At 36.2% G+C, this 26,420-nt stretch overlaps 1 protein-coding gene across 1 annotated transcript in view; it reads right to left on the reverse strand.

Annotated features, from left to right (window-relative positions):
• The window catches only part of GPC6 (glypican 6), a 775,473-nt gene that overhangs the window by 457,060 nt on the left and 291,993 nt on the right, over window positions 1-26,420 (reverse strand). The window lies entirely within an intron of this gene.

The following is a 26,420-nucleotide window of genomic DNA, read 5'->3' on the forward strand; positions in this document are numbered from 1 at the left end:
ACATCCCAAAAGAATGAAACTATAGCCAACAGGGAATGTCTTATTTCAGTCAAAAATAATCAAGGGGCTGAAATATCCAAATCAGAAATATTTTTCTTAATACTATTAAAAGTTCTTTCCCTTTTAGAATCTTTTCACAAAAAAATCTTTAAACTTAGACTGTGTGCTCACTTCCTACATTGGCTGAAAGCAAAACAGCAATAAATATTTTAAGACTTTAATCATTTCCAGACCCCTTAAAGTACCAATTAGCATATTAATGCAATGGTTCATTAGTCTTATCCAAGAAGTTAAACTTCTAAATGACTAAATAAAAAGCTTTTATTACATGACTATGTGAAGACTGGTATTACTTGCAAAGGAACAGGGAGAGCAGAGGAAAAAATACAAACCCCACATTTGATAAATTGTTCAGTCAAATAATTTCAAAGGTCTCTTGTCTTTCTGTAATTAGTCTAGCAATTAAAGCTTGATCTATATACTGAAAATTATATTTGACTTCATAATTATGTTTTAATCTGCTAGTATCCTATTCAGAAAGATTGTGTAATTAATTTCTACGTATTCTTATTATTATGTGTGCCTAAAAACATTCGGTATATTTTCAGTGAGTTCTCTCAAGAAAAAGAACAAGCAAACAACTGTACTTGTTCAGATTAGGTGGGCAAGAGGTTTTACTGGCATGAGCTCCGTGCTGGAAAATAAAATGTGTGGGAATAAGAGAGAACTGTTGGAAGTTTCTTGATTTACTGGCCAACACAAACTGGCTACAGTACCCATAAATGAAATATAGAGTGTTCCCTAAACCCTTAAGTTGCAGAAATCCTCACGAAACTGAAGACTCTTTAGATGAAGATGCTGAAACTTGGCTGTCTTTGGTCATACGAAGTGCTCTACATGTCACCATTACCCCATAGGCAGGAGGAGTGCTGGCCAGTTTTCTGAGTGCATAGCTGTGATTTCCCCGAAAAGGTCTACCTTGGCCAGATCTAGCAGCTTTTGGTGTCATTCAGGGCTACGAAGCTGTGCATAAGAGAGGCTCTAAACCCTGCAGATTAATCAAATGAACCATAACTTTTGTGTCCCAGGTTACAAAGGAGAGATCAATAACAGCGATGCTACCTGCAAGAAAATTTCCTAGGGCACGTGCTGTTCCAAGCACAGTACATTCACTGCTATGATGAGTACATGTCAATGTTTAAAGCTTAAGAGTTCATGTCCTGCAGCAAAGGAAAAGTTGTCGTAGAGGGGGGAATTTTTCTTTACATGCATGTAGCTAGTGCTGCTACTGAAGTTGTAGAAGGTCCTTTTGCAGACAGACCTACATAACAAGATTTCTTCCAGATGGAAACACTTGATTCTGCCCTGACCCTTTATTATAATATTTTTGTCATTGAAGATTGAGAAACTTCTGTGAGGCGAAGCAGGGTGCTCATACAGGTCCGTATTCTCAACAAAGGAGAACATAAACTTGTAGCTGCAGGAAATGGTGAAGATGTCACTTTGCCTTTTAATAATCAGATTTCTTTTCTCTTTCTCTTAAACAAAATTAGGAGGTCTGCTTCACTCGTTCATTTTTTCATTGAGTGGTCTCCTTATTTTCATTCCAAGTTATTATGTCTTATCTAAGCACAGCTTTGGAAAATGAAGAGCTAATATTTCCAAATTGTTCAATAACAGCAGAATGGATACTGTCTGCTCTACAGATTGTTTTAACACATATGAGTTTAATGAAAACACACGCTATCTACCAGGACCTGCAACTACAAACTTAGAGATGGGAAAGGCATAATAGGTTACCAAATCCAGCTAGTTTTCTAATCCTATGAAGTCTCCTCTAGGTTTTATAAAGAGTTCTGTATTATTAGTCCTTAAGACATCATAGTCACAAAATGTGCACATGAGATGTAAATGCACACAAGTACATTGAAGTATAGTAAGCACTCAAGGTGAAATACATATACGTACTACGGAGCGTCACAAACTGAAATTGCAGTTGGTGTGGAATCAAGCCTTTGTGGTAGGAACAACCAAACTTCATCTGTTGAAAGGTGTCCAAGTACTTGAGGTAGGAATGTGGACTGTGGAGTGATGTGACTGGCAAAGAGACTAGCTGGGAGGAAGAGGAGGTTCTGGGTAGGCCTGGGAAAATGAGCCAGCTGCAGCTGCTGATGTGGACATCAATGGCCCTCTGAAGCTAGGTGTAAGGGCATAAGTAAAGGGTCAAGCAAGTCATACCATCTGACACCAGATTGTCTTGTGAAAGTTTAAATACCATCTCCTCACAGAATACATTAGATTACTAAATGTTTCCTGAAACTTTTACAACGCTTGTTGAAATTATACATCAAGCAAATCGTATACTGATGGAAGTAATATGACAAGAGTCTGGGGAACATTAGCATACATGAACAAATCATCTCAGTAATTTGATTGAACAAAGTCTTTCAGTTCTGTGCTTTCTGTCTGACTGTACGTTGCATATATGCACACGCCTATACAAACAGACAGCACAAAAGTGTGGGCACGCTCTTAGGAGAAACAGAACATGAACTGAGAACACAAGCATCTGGTTTTTTTTACAGACTAAAAAGGGAAACTATTTGCCATCAATATTTAGCATTACTAAATGTCCTCAGAAGTGAGTAAAAAGTGAGGAGGCTGAAACCAAAGGCAAACATTTCCCAGTGACAGAATTTTGAAGAGCTTGGATGATGACGCAAAGCCCTATGCCATTTCGGGGGGAAACAAGAAAAAGTGTCTTGACATTGCCAAGACATAAAAACTTCCTGTAAAGGAAGTGTAGGGTGCGTTATTCCATTTTCACAAAAGAAAATAAGACCAACAGAAGGGGAGTTGGGGAAAAAAGGTGTTAATGATTTTTAATACCTTACTCACAGAGCAGAATTTACTAGATGTTGGTGGGAGGATGTGCTTTTGAGCATCACTAAAGGATGCTGCTACCTCTTGTTACTCTGCCATGGAAAGCAAGACTTCAGTGTACTTCTTGCACTTAACATCTAAATCTGCTGATACTGGATAACAGCGTGATCACACTTGGCCTCATCCATTACAGAGTATGAGACTACCAGAGTATGAGATTTTGTTAACTGTTGAAGATCAGCTGTGATCTGGATAGACAGTGCATGTCGTTAATGGGCAGAATAAGCCAGAAGTGCTTCAGAAACAGTACTTAGCCCAGGCCTCCAGTCAGCCATCTCTACCTTCTTTCTCCTCTTTTTATTTTTTTCATTCTTTTCTACAAGGTAAAAATTTTACAAAATAAGCAGATGGGAACTAAAATGCCATGTACTTTTTGATATAATTTTAGAGCAACTTACTTTTGTCCTTTTCCAGCCTGTTAAAAATCAGTCCTTGTTTGCTTATCACTTTTGACTTCCATAGTTTGTTTGATAGGGTTCTGTTTGTATTGTTGGGTGGGGTTTTTTTTCATATTTGGAATGAAGAAGATAAGGGTAGCTCCTTTTCAAAAACTAGATTATCACCATATAATCAGAGATAATGATTTCACTGTAAACTTCTTATGTTTCCTCCGTAGGCATGGAGGAAATCAAAGGATACCATCATCTTTCTGCTGATGATTTAAAAACTGCTGCTAATGGATAGTGCAATGAAATTACATTTTCTATCCCTCTTTCTCTTTGTCTAAGTACTATTAACAGGTGCTGGATTTCTTCAGTCGGGAGAGAAAAAGGCCACTGTAATGAATGCATTAATTTTTTATCATCTGATTTGTTTTCTTCTTGTAAAGATATGGTTTTGGCAATGATAAAAACATTCCTAGCAGTAGAGCAGAGGTAGGGAGCATTGGTATTCATTGGTAAATACGAAGTTGAGTAGCACAAGAATTTAAAACATAGATCTACATCACATATTTTCCTTCTTTTTATATATACTAGTGATGCTTTTGAGAGACATTATGTGGAAGTAAATTGTACGAACATGAAATACATTAGTCCAGCATAGGACTTGTCAGAGAACACAGTCCTTTACCTCCTTGCCTGTTCTGGAGATAAACGCCCATTTCACTGAGAGAATTACACTGATCTGAAATCAACACAACAAAGGACCATTATATTTAAGGTCCTAAGGTCCTAAAATCTCACCTATTAGTTCTTTTAAACTCTGATCTGACTACTGACAAAATGCAAACTAAACCTTAATTTTACATTAGTCTGTAGTCCATTTATGCCACTACACAAATATAGCCTCTTGGTATCAAAGAAACTCACAAATCAAATAGAAAATAGGACAGTTAATTGCTACTTTTCACAGCTCAGAAAAATGTACATTGGGTACCGTTACAGAAAATTTGCTATATCAGTTACTCTCTGTGATTTTTACCATGTCTCCGTTGATTCCAGCATAAAGTTGGTATTTCAAAAAGTCATGAGAGGCAGTATAGCAGACTGCTTAGAAATGATTCAAATGTCAAATTTCTGATTTACTGTAATGCAAATGTTAGTTTTTAAAGTTGATAGGTGACTGAATCTGTACATGTTCTTACGTCAACAACCAACTTTCTACCTCTATTAATGGCATATAGTACTATATAGCTTGTTAAAAACAGTACGCCGCTGCATACACTGTTCCCTCCTGATTGACAAGAAAACTTTTCAGAATCCCTGTAACAGCTATTAGTCCACAGATATTCGGTAGAAAACCTTGCATATTCTGAAACCAGCTAGCAAATGTTTCCAAGGGAGCCAATCGTACCCATGGGAAAAGAACTGGGGTTACCCCACCACTGACCTCATTCATCACTCCCTGACAGTGGCCTAGATAAAGTTTGCAGTTTTTCCTGTAAGTGCTGCTTTGTGACGTGTAAATGCACCAGGTGCAGTGACTCAGTTTCAGACTAATACATTCTTTCAAACCAACATGTAAAGTATATGGCTTTCACTAATTGCATGCAGTCCATACAGACATATAAAAAATCACATGAAGAAAGCTATGATTTACGTATGTGATGGTAATTACTTTGTTTTGGACCCGTAGTGTATGATTACATGCTTTCATTATACATTTTACCTGTATCATGTCCTAGATCTGTGCCCTAAGAACTTCTTCTCACTGTTTAACCAGTATGCTCTTGGATGCTCTGATTTTCTCACATGCTAAGACTATTTAATTACTTGGATATCACTAACAAATGCAATATAAAGACAGTAATTACATATTGGCAAATGGCAATGAGAATGAAATGTGCGTGTTTGCCCAGTTCCCTAGAACAACTACAATCCTGACTGACAGAAACAGAGTTTTCTTCTCTTTTCTCTTACCTCCTTATCACCCCAGAATTTGCTAATAAATTATTCCATAGTTCCTTATGTAAGTGAAATTGAGTGCTGCCCACACTGATGCATTTTAACAGCAATTATATTCGTATTTTTATGCTAATGCCCATCACGATGGTATCTGAGTATTCTCCAAAGATTCAAAGTGACGTATGACAAGAAGTATAACTTCCACTTTGCTGACTGAATATCTTCTTTGCTCCTGAAGTATTTTTAACTTGCTTTCTCTTCTCCTTGTGCCTTTTTACTTCTATTTTTTACATATTTATATTTGGAGTGTTTTAAAGGAACAAAAATAGAAAAGAGCACTATCCATTTTACAAGGATATCTTTGTACATTAATGTTCTCCATGCACAACTAAAAACACTTAAGCATAGAAAAAATATGACTGCAAAGAATGTGAAGGCAGCTTGCCGAACAGAATGTATTCAGTCAGAGGTGAGCTCATGCATGTGTTATAATTTTAGCATGTTTAACCACTAATTGGTGCTAAAGGTAGATAAGCAGTTAAAAACTTTTTTCCTCTGAAGAAGATATGTGAAGACAGAGCTTTGTGTATGAAATGAGTTGAGACTTCCTCCTTGCATCTTTTCGTTTCTCCTTATAGACTATCTTCAAATACAGAATCATAGCCAGCACAAATTATGTACATCTCCTCCCATGCTATCTATCTCCTATGTTCCAGATAGTAGTCCCAGAGTGAAAGATAAAGCAAAATATTAGCCACATTTTCTTCAGGATTTTGCCATAGAGGAAAATGAAGGTGGAAACTGTAGCTTGACTGTACAGTTTCTCCTTCCCTGGGAAATACAAAAAGTGTGATCCTAATCACTGCATTTCTATGCAGCCTTGACCACATCCCTTCCACCACATAGTGCAAACATTTCTGACAGCTGAATCATCAGGACTGCTGTTCCTGAAAAACCTTATCCCGTAAATCAGCATAAAATGAGCATGCATGAGCAGTATTCTGAAAATGGTAAAAGAAAAGAACAATTTAGCTTTTTCTGATAATCTCCAGCATATGTTTTACTGTATTCTAGTTTAGACTGAGCATTCCCCTGAAACTTCAGTATGATGCCACTGGGTTAATTCACCTTTGCTGCATTACAGGATTACGGAATGGTGTTGTGGCTTTGTTTCTAAACTGTATGATTCTGGGGTATATTCTTTTTATGGGTTTTTTGTTGTTGGTTTTCAGTTGTTTTCAAGTTAATTTATATTCAGTTTCATTTGAATATGCGGTAATAAGAAGAAACAAAAACCATAAAAATCTTTTCCATTTTTAATTTTGTTTTGCAAAATACTTTTTCCAATAAGCATATCTAGAAATGCATCACTTTTACCTACCTACTCATGATTAATGTGACATTTTTCGTATGAAACTACTATTTTTATTTTGGTTACCCTTAACCTTGTTAATCAGCCTGATTTCACAGCTGTTTGTCATCTTCTGTTTCTGAACTGATAACATAGGACACTACCTAGCTCTTTGTAGCTTCACCTTGTGTATAGCAGGTTGGAACTCACATTTTTGTGTTCTTGAAACATTCAGGAAGTCACATAGCTATTAAACTCATCACGCAATAGTAAAATATTTTACTTGCTCTCATCTTTTTCTTTTGCAAGATGTAAAACCTCAGAATGCTTATACAATAGTAGAAGGCTACTTCTTCAATATATGGCATGTTACTGAACCATTATGTCCAAACTAAATGTGTAGCTCTATGAAAGAAAAAAAAAATATCCTGAGAAAAAATACCCTAAAAGAATCTCAGTGAAACTCTGATATGAACATTATCATAAATGGTAGGAGATAAATCTTCTCTATAATTAAATTACCCTTAAAAACAGATCTGTAAAATATTCTAATAATATCTTAACTAAAGATCTCATACATGGATATGTTTATACCGATATGAATCACTCCTTTGAAAATTTCATTTCTATGTGAGATTCAAGTTTCAAAGGAAACACATTGTTGCACATTGATTAACACCACAGGTTTGGATTAACTTTTGCTAATTATACTTGACTTATAACAGGCGGTAGTCACCTAAAACTGATCTTGTAGGCTCCATTTTCAGTCAATAAAGATTGACATCTCCAGAGTGCTTTCACTATAAAACATATACATTACTATTTTTACACTAGACTACACCTGATTAGAAGACAACTCAGTAAAAATACAAACTGTAATGTATATGGATAAAAATTATGATCAGAAAATATTATAAAACTCTGGTATGAATCATATAAAATGACTATCAGACAAGACATAATTCTGGTGGAACAGATGAAAGATAAGGATAAGTTGGGTGACGGGAGAACCATGGTTCCCTGTAAGGGCACCCCACCTGCGGTACATTTTACATTATTGGCAGCATTAAAGAATCTGCTTTGGAGCAACAGAAAGACTTTAACAATATTTACTGTTTATTTTTAAGACAGTGGGATTGGAAGAATTCCCTGACATCTCAGATCAAAATCTTTGCTTGATCTTTCCCCACCGACTTACTTGATTAAATGTCTATGGCAATCTGATGCTGAAATGTTCCTTATATAAAACATAATCTGCAAAATTGCTGGTAAGTATTCCCCTAGTCACTTTTCTATACAAGAAAGGTTTACAAAAGCTAACAACTCTTAAAAGCATGCATTGCATCAGACTCTAATTATACTCAGCTTCAGCAAGCATGATATGCTATTGTGTTAAATGTTCCTTCTTATTGCTTTCTCTCACTGCTTTTAGCAGGTACTGCAATGAAGAGAAATTCATTTCAATGATTATGTGTCACATGTTTTGTTGCTTCTGTGTTATAACTATTTTGTAGTTAAATAGAAGACTTCATTCCTTAAGACTATCACTTAAGGTCTCAGGAGCACCAGATTCACCAAAATGTGTAAATGGGGGAAAAATACTCACACAGTAATTTAATTCACTGTGAATTTAACTTCTGACGTAGCTACAACTGCATCCTGATCTCCAGTCTTTTGTTTCAATAATTATTGCTAAATTCAGTTGGAGAATAGATATGAAGACATAGGATTCAGAAAAAAAATATAGTGATTCCTTAATTCTATTAGAGCTTAAAATGTGATCTGCACATATTTTATGTAACAGTGGAGGAAATACGGTTCTTAAAAACTGCCTTCTATTCAGAAAGTCAAGATACAGACACATAACTTGAATCCCTTTGTTCACTTCCCAATTGCTTTTACCAGCTCAGGTTTGTCAGTGATACACAAGTTGTGTCAGCTAGCAACTTTGCATCATAAAAGGTAAATTATGCCAAGAGAAATAACATTTACATGAAACCCTCTTGCTTGCAGACAGATCCTCTTCTCACTACAACAGCTATGATTTTCAATCTTTTCAATAATTTCCAACCTATGCTAATAAATAGATCCTTCAAAAGCATTGATGGTAGCAATGGAAATGGATGTCCAGTACCAAATGATTATTATGCTGCTGTTAGGTTATTTGAAATGTCAGCTTGTAAATATTGTGCAACAACTTCAAAGATAATAAAAATGTGGATTAAAAAGCAAAAAACCCATTCTAAGTTCCAAACCTTCTCAGCTAAACCAGAGAGAGACATATATTAAAAAATTTTCTCTGCTTCCAGCTAGAGATGCTCATAAAAATATCATATGCTAAACCATTGGAGGTCATCTTCAAATGCCAGAAACAGCAATATTAGAACCTGCTGACATCCTCTATGCTTCTCTTGGTTTATATAATATTACAATATAATTAATCCTTATTATTTCAGTGAGATGGATCTTGCTCTTATTTGAATGTTATAAAAAGGAAAATAATAATTAATTGCATTTGAACAAGTTGTAGCTACTGACAGTGGTATTGCAAAAAAGATTTTTAGAACTGGAGTATAATGCCATTTTAGCAACAGGTTTCCTCTGAGTTACATAAACACTTGACTTTCATAGCCAGTAATTTTTATAATCTTCAAGCTGTCAATAACATTTTTTCGTGTTTTGCTGGATAAGAATCCTACAGTTTATTTACACTTTCTGGCTCAGTGAAGGAATGTCACTAGCACAAAGTGAGTGCAGAGAGAAAGAATGCAGCATCATTTATTTTTTGGTTCCCGAGAAAAATTTCCCCACTTCTTTATATTCTGTATTAACTTTTTCAAAACCAAGGTCGTACGATTATTATCAGAACAGTAAGTAGGGTAGCTGTATACTCCATCTTCAAAACTGTCTTCTCTGTCATGGTGGTCAAAGAAGATTTTGTGATCTTTAGAATCAGTGTAGTTGCAGTAATTCATAAATGCTTCTTTACTTTTGGAGAATGTCCTGGGTGTTAAAAACGATATAATGTATGAGGTTCTGCTTACTGGTATTCCATTAACTCAAAGGGAGATTGTCTCTTTAAAACTAGAAAGCGAATTCTGAATAAATTCAGTCTAATCAAGTTATCTTTGCACCTTCAAAAGTCAATATCACACCTTCAGCTCACTGGGAAGAAATATTTCACTTTGCTATCAGCTCATCATCAACTGACAATTCGTGGAAGGCAAGCAATTCCTGGGGGTTGTTTCACTGCTTTTAATCTCTGGATATTGTGGCAGCCTTATCTGTGAATTTTCCTACATTGCCTAGTTCGTTAAAACCTTTAACATTATGTTAGCATAGATTTTGACTGATATTTTAATTTCCTTTATTAAAATATAATATAAAAAAGGAAAGGAATCTTTTAAGCTCCCAACTGACAATGAAATAGGACTTACATTGTCATAGGGAGCTAACTTCCTATTAATACAATTGTATTTGACATTTCCATTAAAAAATCTTCCACTAGTGTTATATTATTATGTCTGTGACAGCTCACTGTGGGTTCTGTGGTTACATACTGATTTTAGATTATCACTTTACTGAATTTTTTTCAACGTACATAAGAGGTCCACTTTAGAAAAACATGAATTTGTTTTTGTTCTAAAAGAGTAGTAAGAAGATGTTTACTGAGTTCAATTAAACTTTTTCATAACAAGTGTATGTGATGCTCTTAATTCAAAGAAATTTAAAGAACTTCTTGCTTAAGGGAGAATTTAAATTAAGCTCTGGAAGCAGTATAAAATACTGTGCTAATTTTATGTCAGTTAAATGTAGGCTTTTGGACAATGTGAAGGAACACCTCTCAAGAGACACTATGAAACACAAGAAGCCAGATGTAAGTGAAAACAGAATATGCAAGGAAAGGCACTAGACCAACCAGACAAAATCACAGAACCAGCTAAGTTTAGCTTAAATTCTGTCATGTTCCCATCATCAGACACTTTTAAGGATACACAGCAGCACAGAATACACAGCCTTCAGGCTTTCAAAATTATTAGACCTTTAAACATATGTGTGTAACAATATAAATGTGACTTTAGTAGCAATGTATGATTTCAAGTACTACCTTATAATGTAATTCAGACAACAATTTAAAGAGTGTTAACAGTAACATCACAAGGTCAGGTAGGTATCTCAATAGCAAAAATTAGTTTTCATAGAGTATCATTAATACAGAAATTATTTATTCAGGTACATGATATATTCTGTCTGGGAACTTGACCTCTGCATTGCCATCTGCTGATTGTAAATTTTGTGAAAAACATTGCGCCAACCTCAGATTTTTGCCTGTTCAGAAGATTATCCTTTCTACATTATTTAACTACCTGTCATTTGACCTTGTCTTGAAAATCATTGTATGCTTCTCATGTCACTGCATTCACTGTTGACAGCTGGTGTTTATCACCAGAAGCTGTGGGGGGAAAATTACTCAGTGTACAGCCTAGCCCACTTACAAAAGCAGATCAAATAAAAAAATAAATAGAAATGAGGAGTCCCTAAATACCAGCAGCTAGCACTTCAACAAATACGGGGAATGCACAATGGTTATATCAGGTTTCATTGTACAGCTGCTGTCAGCATTCCTACTGCTCAAGAAAACAGCTGAAGTGATACCTGTGGTTTCTAATACCAGAAAGCGCTAGCTTTAAAATATGTCAAAATGCAGCACACTAGTCTGCAGTACTGCTATTTTCTATGGTAGGCTAAAACCTAAACAAGGTAGTGACTGATCACTATTTGCCCCACTCTTATAATCATCCATTACTGGCAACTGGCAGAGACAAATTCTGGGTTAGACAGACCTCTACGCTCAGCCGGTATGGCTGCTCCTCTCTTTTGATAAAACACCTGTCAGATGCAGAAAGCGGCATCAGGACAGTGAGGTGGGGGCCTTCATATTTCAGGTGTGAAATACAATCCCAGTCCTGGCCAAGCTCGGTTAGTAAAACTGCACTACGTGTTTTCATTTAAAGGCATCAATTCTTGCATCATAGACAAATACAAGAATTTACCCTTTGGTAACTGAAAACACGCTGGGTTGCAGCTCGATGTGTTAATCCAGCTGAGTTCCTGCCAGTCCTTTTGTACTGAGGACATGAGCTGCTGGAATAGCCACATTTCAGTCAAGGTGCGATAGACGGTTATATTTAGCTTTCATATTCCTATGCTTAGTTTATTTTGAAAGCTCATTAGAAACAGAAGGGCTGCACATACAAAGCACTGTTAATATATTTTTTCTAAATTCTGCTTCCTACACTTGGGAGGTCCCTCTCCTTCATTTGCACTGATTGATGTTCATTAGCTCCTTTAAAACCTGTTTTCCTCTTTTTACCTTTCTATCATCTGAAAACTGTGAATGGCATATGCATAGGGCCAAAAAGGGCCCTATTGATGGAAATGAAAATCCATCAAGCGACTTAATGTAAAGACAATACCCCTGGCTCATGAAGTACCTGATTAAGGATCATAGGATTATTGGAAAGCAATGAGAAGTATTGCAAAAGCTTGATCTAAAAGAGCTTAAGATTACTTGTATTCTTCCCTGAACATCCAAGTGACCACTGCTACACAGATCTTTGTTTTGACACACTAAAGCTTTTGACACGTTAAAGAGAACGTGAAATTATACTCTCTCCAACAAGCTTTAGTTCTGCTTTCTTGACTCATTTGTTTCTATTACACCTTTATGATTTAGACTTGCAAACTGTTTATGACAGTGAAGCCTGCCTTGCTTATAAAGAGATATGTGCACTGCATCTGCAGAAGAACAAAAGACTAGTTCTATATTCAACCATAAAATTGATTAGGCTTTATGAAAATTTCTTGGATTATGACACAAATAAGTAAGCTGGGATGGACACACATTACTTTGAACATGCAAAGCTGCAAAACTGCAAAAGGGTTTGCATTGCATGGTTTTCACATATCAGTATTAACTTCAAGGGGCTCAGCCCCTGAAACAGGTAATCCTATGTATAATAATACCCATGCAGCACTCGCTCCTAGTCGGTGAGTATAACTAGAACAAAGAAGGGATAGAGAAATGACTGATGACTATGCTTGCACATTAAAGGCTAGTGGGTTCACTCACATGTGACTCTTAATAGATTTTTCAATCTTGTGGATTGTGGGCTCGTGGAAAGTGAACAAGTGGCACAGAACGTAATTCCTGTTGTAGGAAACAATAGCTTTGATTGTTCTTTTAAAGTGTGGTCATGCAAATAGGATGATCTTTAGGATGGTCCTGTGTATTTGGTTCTGTCCCTAAATATGCTAAAAGTATTCCATAAAAGAGAAAATAGCTATTAATTAACAAGATTTTAAAAAGATTATTGACAAAAATGTCCCACTGTTTTTTCATTTGCTCACAGCAAAGAAGTTTTGGAAACTTGCGTCACTAGCAAAAAATTTGCATTTCATACAATGCTTCAAACATGCTTTTAAAACAGGAAATAACACTTGTATGTTTCCTTGAAATGAATTTAATTCTTCGCAAATAACATTTTGATTAATTACATGTAAATTAATTCTAAGAAGTCTATAAAGGGATTTCTTCAGTTGTCAAGGTGATTTTTAATTAACATAAAATGGGAGTCTCTATCCTGGTTTCCATCAGTACTTATGATGCTACTGGAGGAGCTATAGCTCATCTTCATAAGGCTTACTTAATGCTTTAAGTATTTGTGTAGCTTAGTCATATATATATAAATTAGCAAAATAAATACTACAGCACTTGTCTGTTTTTCCATAAGAACTAGTACTATTAATTCACAGCATCTAACTTCATCTTGGATGGATCATGAGCAACATAATTCTAAACCACCTAATTATTTTTCCTAGACAAACCATGGTTAGACACAGTAGCAAAACCACCTGAAAAGTGCAAGTTTGACTAGACAGCTATGGCTGTCTGACAAAAACTTCAAATATCCCAGCTCATCTTCCTATAAAATTTTCAACACAAAATGATTTAATTCAACTTAACAAAACACATCTAACATCTGATAATTTTGGCTATGGTATTTTGTTACAAGTACGAATCCAATATTTTTTGTAATGAACACAAGTAATAAAGGCAGATCTAGAAACTGATTTAATTAGATGACAATATTACATACTGCTATGCTCTGACAATCAGCAAAAATCAGTCTTTGTATGAATTTGGACTATAATTTAAAAACTTAGGTATGTGGGATGAAATCAGAGAATACAAGAGAATGTTCGTCTTCTCCCGTGGAGCAATCTTTCATTCACTTTATTTCATGGGGTTTAGATTCCAGTGTCAGCTTCAATTTCAGTGAGCTCTTTTTTCAGTAGCTTCTTCGTGGAGGTTTAGATTTAAAGGCCAGAAGGAACTCTTAGAGTCATCTGGTCTTTTCATAACACAGGCTATAAAAAAGTCATGCAATAATTCAGGAATTAAGCCCTTCATTTCTTTTAGGGTTATCATATATGTCTGAGAGAAATGCGGTGGCTTGAATTTAAAGTCACGGAGCAACTACCATATCACTGAACACATTTTCCAAATGACCAGATATGAAAGTATAATGCCTTCATCTAGGCTGATCTTTTATCCAGTTTCAGTTTCCATGTACAGGTTATTTTTACTTCTGCTATATTATAGAGCTGTTTATTGCCAGAAATAATTTATTCATTTGGAGACTTAGAATGAGCCACCCTTCACTTTCTACTTGTTAAACTAGAGAACTACTTTAAATTCATAATATGAGAGATAAATCTGAATTTAACCATTCTTTTAATCCTCTAGTAATTCATCTCCATCAACAGTTTTTAAAGCATCATCACCAGAACTGAACGTAGTACTTCAGTAACAATATCACTGATGCTGCATACTAAGTAATACTTCTTCCCTAGTCCCATTTTTTGTCCTGGTTATTGGAAATCACTCCTGGTAGTTACAGTCTATTTGTTATCTGTAGTCCTCCACCGGTAACTCATGTTCAACCCTGACCTCAAGATCCTTTTCAGTGACACTGCACTTGAGGATACATCTAGCAGGTACAACATTCAGTGTTAATGTCAATAAATATTTTTTTATATTTAACTGTGCTACAGCAGATACTCCTCAAATGAAACTGCAGTTTTAAGTGATCAAAGATAACTGACCATTTCATAGGGTTTTTTTCTCCTTTTTTGTATTTTCTCTTTTTTTTTTTTTCTGTTTTATTTTCTTTCAGGTTAGTAAAAGCTATTGAATAATGTAGAGTCACACATGTCTTGTTTTATAATACACCACTATTGTAACCACTCAGTCATCCAACTTCTAAAAAAGAATTTATTAATACAAAAAAATGTTGTTGCTTTTTAAAATAAACTGCCTTTTTAGGAGGAGTGCTATAGCCCTTCTACTTGTCCACTTCTTGGCAGTACTCTTGACAGGACTTCCTTCTTGACAGGACTCTCCATCCATGCTTTTGCTTTGTCAAAGCAATCTTCACCCTGAAACCCCTCCTGCTACTGCAATACATTCTCTCCCGTGGAGGAAGCCACAAGCCACAGCGACCTCAATCCCCCATAAATGTGGGAATGGAACTTCAACACAAAAAGCACTTGAAGCATTCTTCATCCTCACCAATTCCACATATGAAACCCGTCAGAGCAAGCAAGTTTAGAAGTACATCCCCCACCCCCAAATTCAGGAAAAGAAGCTGTTTTTCCTACCTAGTGGATTGAGAGGTACTTGGGAGACCAGATATAGATCACAATCAGATTCAAAATGAATGTAAATAGTTAAGTATAATAATCTGCAATTAATCTGGTTGAAATACCACTAGTTTCTTCTTATAGGAACTAAGCCTACAGCCCCATAGACAGACTGTCTGACTTCTGTTTTTTAAAGAACTGGGCAACATTTCAGGCTCTTTATTACCATCTTAATTTATTGTTTTTATTCAATTTTTCTATTGGTCATTTTCAATGGCACTAAGATCTATTTTGTTACATTCGATCACTTTGTCTAATTAAGGAGAAAATTTGTTTCTTTAAAAAAATATGTTGACACCTTTTACAGTTGTACCATGCCAAATCACTGTTTGTACAGCAGCGTCTGTAGAGGGGGATCTATGTAGCCATGAAAATCTGACTGCAGGATTATGGTCCAATTCCATTATTTATTTCTTACTTTTTTTATTTTCTTGCGGTTTTTTTTTTAAACCTCTGATCTCCAGATTTTTGGAGACCTTTCCGCAAAGGGATAAAGAAGCAATCCTTCTGTCTGTAGGCATAACTTTTCAGACATGTGGCCTGCTCTAGGAAATGTTAGGTATCAAACAATGATAAGATGACAGTCTAACAGAAGATTTTGGTACCTATATATTAGCTGCCTGTATGTCTTATTTCCAAAGGAGAATTGTAGGAGCTTTAATTCCTGTACTAGAATATTAGGAGCCAAGGACATCCAAACCAACCAGCATGCTGAAGCTCAACCTGAGCCAGCCTGTAGGAAACACTGTGCAGTGGGCATCTCTGCAATCCTTTCTTATCCTTTCCTGTATGGGACTCAGATACCATGCTCTGGGCTTTAGGCAAAATTCTTTGTTCATTTGGTACCACCAGTCTACAAATATATCTTTGGCAAATCTTTCAGAGAACTTATTTTTCTTTTAAACGAGTCAGAAAAGGTTATTCCTTTTTATATTTTCTCCTGTGACTGTTTTATGTAAAGTACAAAAGTTAATCCGTACATCAGGCACCAGTAAAGGTCCCTTCTTATAGACGCTTTCCTTAATTACTGGGTCACAGGTTCATGTTTCCTTTTATATGCTTTCTTTAGCTTAACAACACTTGAAGAAATTTTTTAAACAATGGAACTACTTTATGAGGAGTGGAAAGTTTCCATGCCCAGCCTACATCCCAGTCAGCTTTTGTTCCCTCCTGAGCACTGCACACCCTCTGGCACCCTCATTCCTGGGTAAGCTTCACTGTGTTATATAAAAGGTGCTGCCACGTGTTATACATCACCAGTCATACCTATCTGTGTTTGAAACATATTCTGAGAATTTCTAAGGGCAGAAGTATAGAGTCTCTGGAAAACGTTTTGTTTCTCCATCACACATAGAGGTGGACAGCATTTATGGAGCAGATCTAGGTAGATATGGAGAAGATCTGTGCCTATAAAGTTCTAGTTCTACACAGGCTGTGAGAAACTTAAGGAGATTAAACAGTTTCAGACTAGGGAGGCAGTTGAAAGAAGGCTTTCTAGTCACTGGCACTGAGTTTCCTTCAACTTGCTGTATTTGGTCAGTAGCTCTCCCATGTGTCTACAATAACAACATCAGAACCTGTCACGAAGGTGGATCTCAGAAAGATACTCAATAAATCTTCCAATCCATCTTCCATTGAAATCTTCAGTCTTCCTTTGAAATTATGCTAAAGGAGCATAATTTTGTATATTTTTGGGGTGACTGGAGTAAAACATATCTTTTCATTGATGTATTTATGTATTAAGAAATAGACAAAACTGAACATAAATAAAAAATATTTTATTGAGCTTTGTTTCAAGTACTTGAATATCTGTATGTTACAGTCCATAAGAGCAGTAGTTCATTTCAGAACCTAATTTCAAATACAACAATTTATGATGCAGTTGGGAAAGTTGAGTAAAGGGTTCTATGCGTAAAAGGAGAGAAAATAAAATCGTCAATAAATGTATTGCTAATGCCTATTCTTTTAAATAGAAAAAAACTGTTCAGAGATAGGGAGGATGCAGATACTGACCAACATATATTCCTCAAAATTATATTCAGAATCTTTATCTTTGAGTTAAGATGGCACTTAACTGTAAAATACAATACACAGAGGTACATCTAATAGGTAATGTAGTTTTTCTGAAAAGAATGGTGAGAGTTTCCAAATATTATATAATATTTGAGCAAAGAAATGAGATCCCAAGCACAGAAAATTGTGGGATTTTTTTCTTTGAAAATTCTTTTTCTTGCCTTGCCTTGCCTTGCCTTGCCTTGCCTTGCCTTGCCTTGCCTTGCCTTGCCTTCCCTTCCCTTCCCTTCCCTTCCCTTCCCTTCCCTTCCCTTGTTGTCTCCATAAGAAAACAGGTATTTCACTGCCCTCACAAGGCCAAAAACTCATAGGGCTAAAAAACTGAAAAATCAAACTATATATGATGCCTAGGAAAATACAACAGTTTAACAGACAATGATGTCTGCTGAGGTTTGAAAGTCAAAATTATGAGTTCCAAAAATCAGTGTTAAGATGAAACCATAGCAAAATTAATTAGAGAAAAACAAATATTTTTAAAAAATGAAAAGCCCACAGGGCAGTCCGTATATAATCACATACATAATTTAAAGCAAAAAAAAAATGGTAATCCAGTTCAGTCAAACCTCTGGAAATAAAAACGTTCTTGTGCTACTCCAGATCTCCCAATTAAATTGTGAAAGCTGTATGTTCAATGTTATTAAACTAACTAAAGAAAAAATGTATTATATATCACCCCCATTTTTATACTGAGTTGTCTGTCTATACTGAGAATCTGTCTTACTGAGTGTAGTGGTGCATTATCTTTAATCTGTTTTTAAACATAAAGACTTTTAAGGTCCTTGTTAATTAGAGAAAGGTCCACACTCTTCCTAACTTAAGCCTTTGGATGCATCACAGTGGTTAAGCAAATTTACCTGTTTGGATTAATACAAACATTTGAGAATTAGACTAGTTTATCCCACTGGGTTTCCCTCATTTAACTAACACTTATTTAGTGTTAGTTAAATGGAAAGGGCAGGAAACAAGATAAACTTATTTCATCCAAATAAAAAGCAGTATTGCCAATAACAACATAATACAGAATGAAACTAAGAGGGGGAATCTGTTAATCTGTTAATTTCTTACAGAATTACAAAACTACTGAAGGGAGTAAAATAAATGTCAAAGAAGGAATGTCAGCAGTAGCATTATAAGGACAGAATCAAGGAGAAAGAAAATGTCAAGGGAATGTTGTACCTAATATACTCCCTTTTAAATTGCTTCACGTCTAGAAATTAGGCGATTCAACAATAACCTTAAATTATTTGCAAGAAACCTGACTGTGGGGCATTTTGCTTTTCATAAGCTACACACTAGATATACATTCAGCACAATTTACAAAGTACCATTCTGATTTAGCTTACTGAATAATATCTATAAGGTTACAGACAAGCAACTGTCACCTTTCCACCCTGTAAAGTCACAGAATTTTGTGGAGTCTGTCCTTCCTTCAATGAACTCCATTTGGTTTGTGATTGATAACAAGTTTTATATTTCCTCATTCCTCGGTGTTATGATTGTCTTTGTAAATTACAAACCCATTTAGATTGGTCAGTGCTACCCAGCCATGGAGAAGAGGTTTTACCTTGATTTTGCTCTCAGTACTGCAGTGAAAATAGGCATATATCTTAGCAAATATTTTCCTGTACAACCTCATTTTCAATGCTCAGTGGCAAGATTTACTTCATAATATAAATCAAAATTCAAGTATAATAGGAAAGTACTGGTTCAGCTGTGGTTCCAAAGTCTTTCTTGCAAATATTCACCTAGCCTAGCACACATCTCTGAATGAATTTCCCGTTAGTCCTCGTCATTGCTACTTGTTGAAGAACAAAAATGATCAACTAAAAGATGTGGGTTTATGCAATGGAAGAAATATAGCAGGACTAACCATACACATCTAGCTGTTGTGCCCAAAATGGAAGATACAATGACCCTCTCAGCCTCACTCCTTAGAGGTCTTGAGCCAAAATACATTTAACAGCAAGAACTTAAGATGCAAGAAGTACAAGGAAATGTCAGCTGGAAGTCTGTGGTGCAAAATTCTGAAGGAGAAGGAAAATTAATATAATATTCTTACCCCAGATATTTCTCATGGATGATAGACCTATACATTCTTCTCCTCTGAACGATTGCACACTTTTTCTTTGACTATTTTACACTTTTGAAAATACGGTTCTACACTTCCTCTTGGTTTAATGAGGCATATATGGAAACTAAGTTTTGTCTGACTACACTAAAACTTGCATTAATTTGCAGAGACAAATGACAGGTAGATTTTCCTCTCCAAGCCATTCCACGAATCAAACAATTTGGATCAACTTCAATAGAGGATTGATGAGTGAATTTCCTTCCACGGTATTATGCATAAATTAAAAACAAATGCTTTGTGTTGAAGAAATAAACAAAGAATATTGAAAAAATATAGTGTAGATTTTTTTCTGAAGCTTCAGAAAGATTCTTTAAATATTCACTGTTATGGATACTAAACCATGTAATTGAGTATCTTTCTTCAATGGAAATAATGTTTCTTCTTCTCTATGGTCTACTTTGTACCACAGTGGTCATACTACTGACCACGTTGATTGCTACAGCCTGGAACTTGAATTAGTGAGAAGGAAGTGGCTAGGGTAGCCATGAAAATGTTTACATTAATGTTATATGATTACTGGCAAAGAGTAGCAATCTGTAGAGAAGAGTAATTTCTAAAATGTCCCTTACTGCTCCGCAGTGTTTTAGATGCACTGCTGGGTTCTTCACATACCAGTAAAAGCCAAGACAATAGGTAAAATGATTATGCCTCAGTAACTAGGTTTTTATAGTTTTTTCAAGTATATGTTCAGCTTCTCAGTTGTGTTATTTGTCATACAGCATTAAAATGCTACCCTTTTCTTAACTGCATGTACAATAAAATAAAATGGACGTTCTAATTTAAATAAAAACTACCTTGCAAGGAGACATACTAAGAATGAAATGCCTTTAAAATAAAGTGCTCTCTTAAAACACTTTTTATGAACACCTAGAGACCAAGAAGCCATAAACCACAGTTCCCACAGTCAACTTGAATTTGTTTTTATGATGCATTGTTCAGTAAAAGTAGAAATCTGCAAGAACTTTCAAGTCCATTATGTTTATCCCCGCTCTGCTATGTAGTTTGCTTTCATAAATTATTATTATTTTACCAAAAGAGTCAAAATTATTCTTTGACGAGGAATCTTTCTGAATCAGATTGGCTTTTCATCAATTAAAAATTTTATTTTGATCTGTCTGACCTGTTCAGACAGCTTTTTTAGTAGTAAAATAATGAAAAATCAAAAATGCCTTTTTTTCCTATTTTATTAGTATTATATTATGTGAACAACCATTGACTCAGTTCAGTTAGCAAAAGTACATGGACAGAAGCCTATTTCGTGTTGATGGGTGTTTAAGCAAAATAAGAGTTTTAGCTTTATTAGGAACAAGAATGAACACTAAAACTTTAAGACATTTTTATCTTAAAACCCAGGAAATTTACTAATATTATTCTAAACTGGCTCAGACAGTCTAGGTCTAGCTTCAGCTGCACTAACTCATCATGTGTCTCATACCCAAAGGCAAAACTAAGACTTTGAGTTCTCATGTCCTATAGAAATATGGAGTATTTTACAAGTGACATCTTTCTCTCGCTTACTTGTAACATTTAAAACTAAAAAAATCCAAAAATCATACCCCCCCCGCCTTCCAACAACAAAAACCCTCTATTGCCTTACCTCTAGGATTTCAGAGTAATGTCATCAGCAGCACCACCGGGACAACAGTAGGCTCTATATTATGAATGTGTTGTGGAATGTGCACTGAAGCAATGCTAGTCTTGCCAAAATTAATATAGAAGCATATGGCTGCCCAGCCCCCCGGTGTTGCCAGAATACACATAGGAGGAGGCACTGAATTAGTCCCAGACATTGCCAAAAGTCCAGATGAGCCAACATACACTAGCACATTTACACCTGGATTCAGAGACCATAGCAGTAAATGTCAGGGGTTTGGAAACCTTCCTGAAACCTCATCAGACTTACCCAGCTTTACAGTTCTGAAATGAAATGAAAACATGAAAGGTTCATAAAGGTACTGAAGAGCTGTGTTAAAGCACATTTGTAACCTTCTTTGTTTAATTCTCCACCACACACAAGTTCCCTGAACAGTTATTTTCACATTTGGAGCACCAATCCCTTCATTTTTAAATTCCCTCTCTTATTGAGTAAGTATGGTCCCCAACACGACTAATTTAATCCAGTAGAACATAATGGTACGCTAAAATGAACGCAGCATGGGAGGTCAGGAATAGGCATGCAGATTTAATGCACGTCTGCAAATTACATTCCAGTACAGCATTCAGGAACATCTTGCTACCACCTACTCCTTGTGCTAGATATGCAGAGGGAATCACGAGGCTGCCTCAGGTTCTTTTTGGAAATACTGGGCAGCTGTTACAAGCAACTGTCAAAAGAATAGTTTTTCAATACAGTATTGCTGATTTATCATAACTAGGATGCTTGACACTTCATATAAAAGCCCTAAAAAATCAAGATCGTACTAATTGCTAATTTGGGGTCTGGAAGGAATTTCTTCCCCTCTTCAGGCAAAGAATTAGGGTTGGTTTTTTTTTTTTTTTAATCTTTCTTCCAAAAGGCAAGATTTGCCGCACTCAAATCTTGCACATCTCATCTAAAGAGTCTTTTTCCTTTGCTGCACTTCTGATTGCACACTGTTTTCTTCCTCTGGCATGCTCCCTAGTCTCCTGAAGGTTTGAGTGGTTTTATCTAACTAATGTCTTGCATAGGTATTATATGGTCACATATAGCTTTACAGACGAATATTTGAACTGCATTTGAGGTCTTGAGATCTACTCAAGGCTCAGATATTGCCAAACAAAGACCTAAAGGCCAGACTGGATATTTTATTGTGTTGTCTGGGCTTAAGCTCTGTGATACTTTAGTAGATAAACTGTGATGTAAGTAGCGATAGTTACCACCTCTCTTTTTACTCAAATTTACATGCCTGCTGTTAGCAGCACATCTCTCTCCATACTAGAGACAACTCTCCTGCCTCACAGTTGCAGTGACTTTTGGGATTTGTGGCATTTTGCTAAGCTGACGGAAACAGACCTATTGTAGGCATCAGTTAAGCAGCCCTTAATGTTCATATGTTGCCTCGTTAATGAAAGACATAACAGTTGATTTAAAAGTGGATTTGTAACATAATAGTTACTAGATTTTTTTTTTAATTTTATGTAATATTTCCTCCATGTATCTTAGTCCTATTGGTTACTTTCCCTCTTTATAATATTGCTCGAATCAAGAGTGTATCACTGCAGGAGATGTAACTCAAATATGACAAAGATTTGGAAATTACTTTAGGCAACTTGATACATTTAATAATTCTCTGAATTAAATTCTGTCTCTGTTTTATTGTACTGTGACCTATATTTCAACATATAGGGGATATAGCTCAGCAGAGAGTAAAAAAAAAAATGCATTAACAAATTCCCTGCTTACATATAGTAAAACAAATACAAATTGGATTTAAAGGGAGCGGGAAGAGTCTTAATGTAGTACAACTTCCTCCTCCCATAAAACAACACAAACAAAATGCTTATGAATCTATATTTATCTCCTCTGTGAAGGGCAGAGAGAGAGATGGTTTCTATGATTAAAAAGGAAAAAAAAAGATTTCCCACAATGATTGGATAGTACCAAATATTATGTAAAATGTGCAGTGTTCCAAGGCTTATAAATAGTAACAGAAACATTCTAATATATCCCATAACCAGGAGTCAAAGATCAGGGCTTCAGAGTGAGAATTTAGTCTACTAGGTGTTTGAGCAGGATTAACACAATGAAGTATCTGATTTTGGTTGACAAGAGGTGTGAAACACATGGGGACAACAAAACCTGTAGGATCACCAGTAGTTTTAAAATTACTTAAGAATTTATAATACTGCTTTGAGTACTTAAAAACTGTTTCTTTAAAAGGGGAAGTATGAAAGAATAAAAAATAAAGCATGATTTCTGAACAATGCATCACCTTTCAGCCATTTCTTTTAAGAGCATCACATCAAGGTAAAGGCACATTGCTTTTTTTCTGTATGGTATAATGGCATATTGGCAGTGCGTCATATATTGGCAGTGAGCCAGTCTTTATGTTGACATTCTGCTGCATCTGAGAACTGATGACATTTGGAACAATGATAAAACTCTGATAAAAAAGTATGGTGCTTCAGAGAGCTAAGTTGCATTCTTATTCAATGTATCCTCTTGGGCTCTCCAAGATGAATGGGCTTTAATTGTGATGGTGAGAAAAGAATACTGCCATATACGATCACTGGGCAGCTGCATGCCATTACAGTCTTAGGAATACTTTACGCCCTGTCCCCGATACACACTATTCTTGTTACCAAAACAGGATGACATTGCCCCAATGGCACAGAATTCAGAACATAGCTTTCGCCCTATCTTAATTTTCTCTCCCCGCACTTTCTTACATGCTTTAATCAACCACCATATTGCTAAGCTTAAGGTAACAGAATGAGCACAAAAATCTTGACGTTGTTATCTCTTTATCTCAGAATTTGTGATTACACAATTAAATTCCATTTTTTTTTTCTTCTGCACCACCCCTACTTCCTGTGTCTACTAGGATGGAGTCTGGCAACCTTACAACCCTATTTTTCATAGTTATTAAATTACAAAATATGCCAAATCTATATGGTATATCCCCAGAATACACATAAGTTATCAGATGAAACAAATTTATCCTTGATCTTATCTCTTCTGATTTTCCTCAATCCACAGATTTGCCTAATATTATGTGATAATATTAGGAAAGTTTTAATAGCAAGCTTCTCATATTATATATTTTATCAGCCTTCACAACATGTTACAATATAGTGTGTGATTTAACTGACAGATCCTCTGTTTTGAAGTAAAATGAATGAATATACACAGTCAAGCTGCATACAAAGTAGCTACTACTCAACATAATTTATAATAGTAATAATCTGATGGTTTAAATCATATCCATTAATTTCCTTGTTGGGGGGGTTTATGACACCTCAGAGGTCCAATATTTAAAGCTAGTCTTCTGCCCCATTAGTGATATGTTAATTCATTTGAGATTTTTTTAATGAAATGTGAAGACTGAATTTTTATTTATTGGGAAAGAGGCTTTCAATTACTATTAAGTGCATTCTCACTTTCAAGAAAGCTCAAATCTTTAAGCCTGTACTGTTGACCAACTGAAAAACTAAGAGACTGATTGAGGTCCTTATTGCTCCGTGGCTTTCCAAAATCACTGCTGACTCTCTAAAGTACTGTAACTTTTTCATTACAGGATTTCATAAAAGGAATGATTGCATCTGGTGGCTACCATAACAGCCTCCGAGTTGCAAAAGTAATCTAAAAAAGGCTGTGTTATTTCTTGGAATTACTATTGAAATGATCCCACGTGTGGTGAGGGGGTGCAGCAGGGGAGCTTGCACCAGCTGATGGGAGCTGCAATGGGTGAACAAAGGCTGTTCAGGAAAGACCGGCTGGGAAAGAGAGGAGGAGAGGTGAGCTCTGTGCAAAGGAGTGCACTGAACGCCTAGAGCTTGGCCTTGGGACTGGTGATGAGCCAGTTCAGAGCTTATAGGTAAGGATCAGAGGACAGACTGACACAGCTGACACCATGGTATGCTTCTTTTACAGACCACCTGACTGAGCAGAGGAAACAGATGAAGCTGTATTTAGAAAGTTGGAGGAAGCCTCATAATAACAGGTCCCGTTATTTATGGTACATAACAACTCTCATATTGCTGGAAGGGCAAATAGCTGTGAACAGAATAGAATACAATAGAAGAATAGAATAGAATAGAATAGAATAGAATAGAATAGAGTAGAGTAGAAGTAGAACAGAACAAATTGAATAGCTGTGCACATTAAGTAAACCCTTGAGACTCCTGAAGTATGCTGATGACAATTTCCTGACACAGGTGATGGACAACCTGACTAGGGAAGATGGTCTATTAGAATTGCTACTTAAAAGCAAGCAAGAAATGTTTGGAGACGGGGTGATCAAAGGTAACCTTGATTGCAGTAACCATGAGATTGTGGAGCTTAAAATGCTCACTGGAGTGACCAAGACAAATAATTACAATACTGAATTTCAAAAGAATTTGTCTTGCTCAGGGATCTGAGCAATGGCTCAGGACAGCTAGTTCATCTTCCAGGAAAACCTCCTCAGAGCACAAGAATGGTCCATTCCAATGGGCAGAAAGTCAAGCAAGCAAGTAGGAAGGCCAGCATGGATGGACAGGGAACACCTGAATAAGTTCAAAAACAGAAACAAAGTACAGAGAAGGTGGAAGTGGGGATAGGCTACCCAAGGGCACTGCCCAAGCATGAAAGGATGCTGTAATGAAGGGCAGAGCTCAGCTGGAGTTGAAACAAACTAGGGAGTTGAAGGGCAACAAGAAGAGTTTCTGTATGTATATAGGCAGCTAAGGGACGTGGAGGTCCACAGCTCAGTGAAGCAGGAAAACTAGTGACAAAAGATGTGGAAAAGCTCAAGGTACTCAATGACTTACTTTTCTCAGTTTCCATTGACCAGGTTTGCTCTTAGGTGTCCCAGTCTGTGGAGTGAAGCAGTACCCACAGGGCAGGAAGTGCCACTCCTGGCTTCCAAAAGAGCAATGAGGATCAGGGGAACTACAGGCTGATCAGCGCCATTCAGTATTTGAGAATGTTATGGATCAAATCCTCCTGGAAGCCTTTTCCAAGTACATGAAGGGCAAGAAGGGGTCTGGGAACAGCCCGCTCAGGATCACCAAGGGTGAGTTGTGTCTGACCAACCTGGCTGTGTTCCATGAGAGGACTGGCTATGGGTGGGAGCTCAGCTATTAATCTAAAATTATTTACTATAACTCCCTGGTATAAATGTAAAATGAG

Source organism: Mycteria americana, chromosome 1 (genome assembly GCF_035582795.1).
Source record: "Mycteria americana isolate JAX WOST 10 ecotype Jacksonville Zoo and Gardens chromosome 1, USCA_MyAme_1.0, whole genome shotgun sequence".
NCBI classification, from domain to species: domain Eukaryota; kingdom Metazoa; phylum Chordata; class Aves; order Ciconiiformes; family Ciconiidae; genus Mycteria; species Mycteria americana.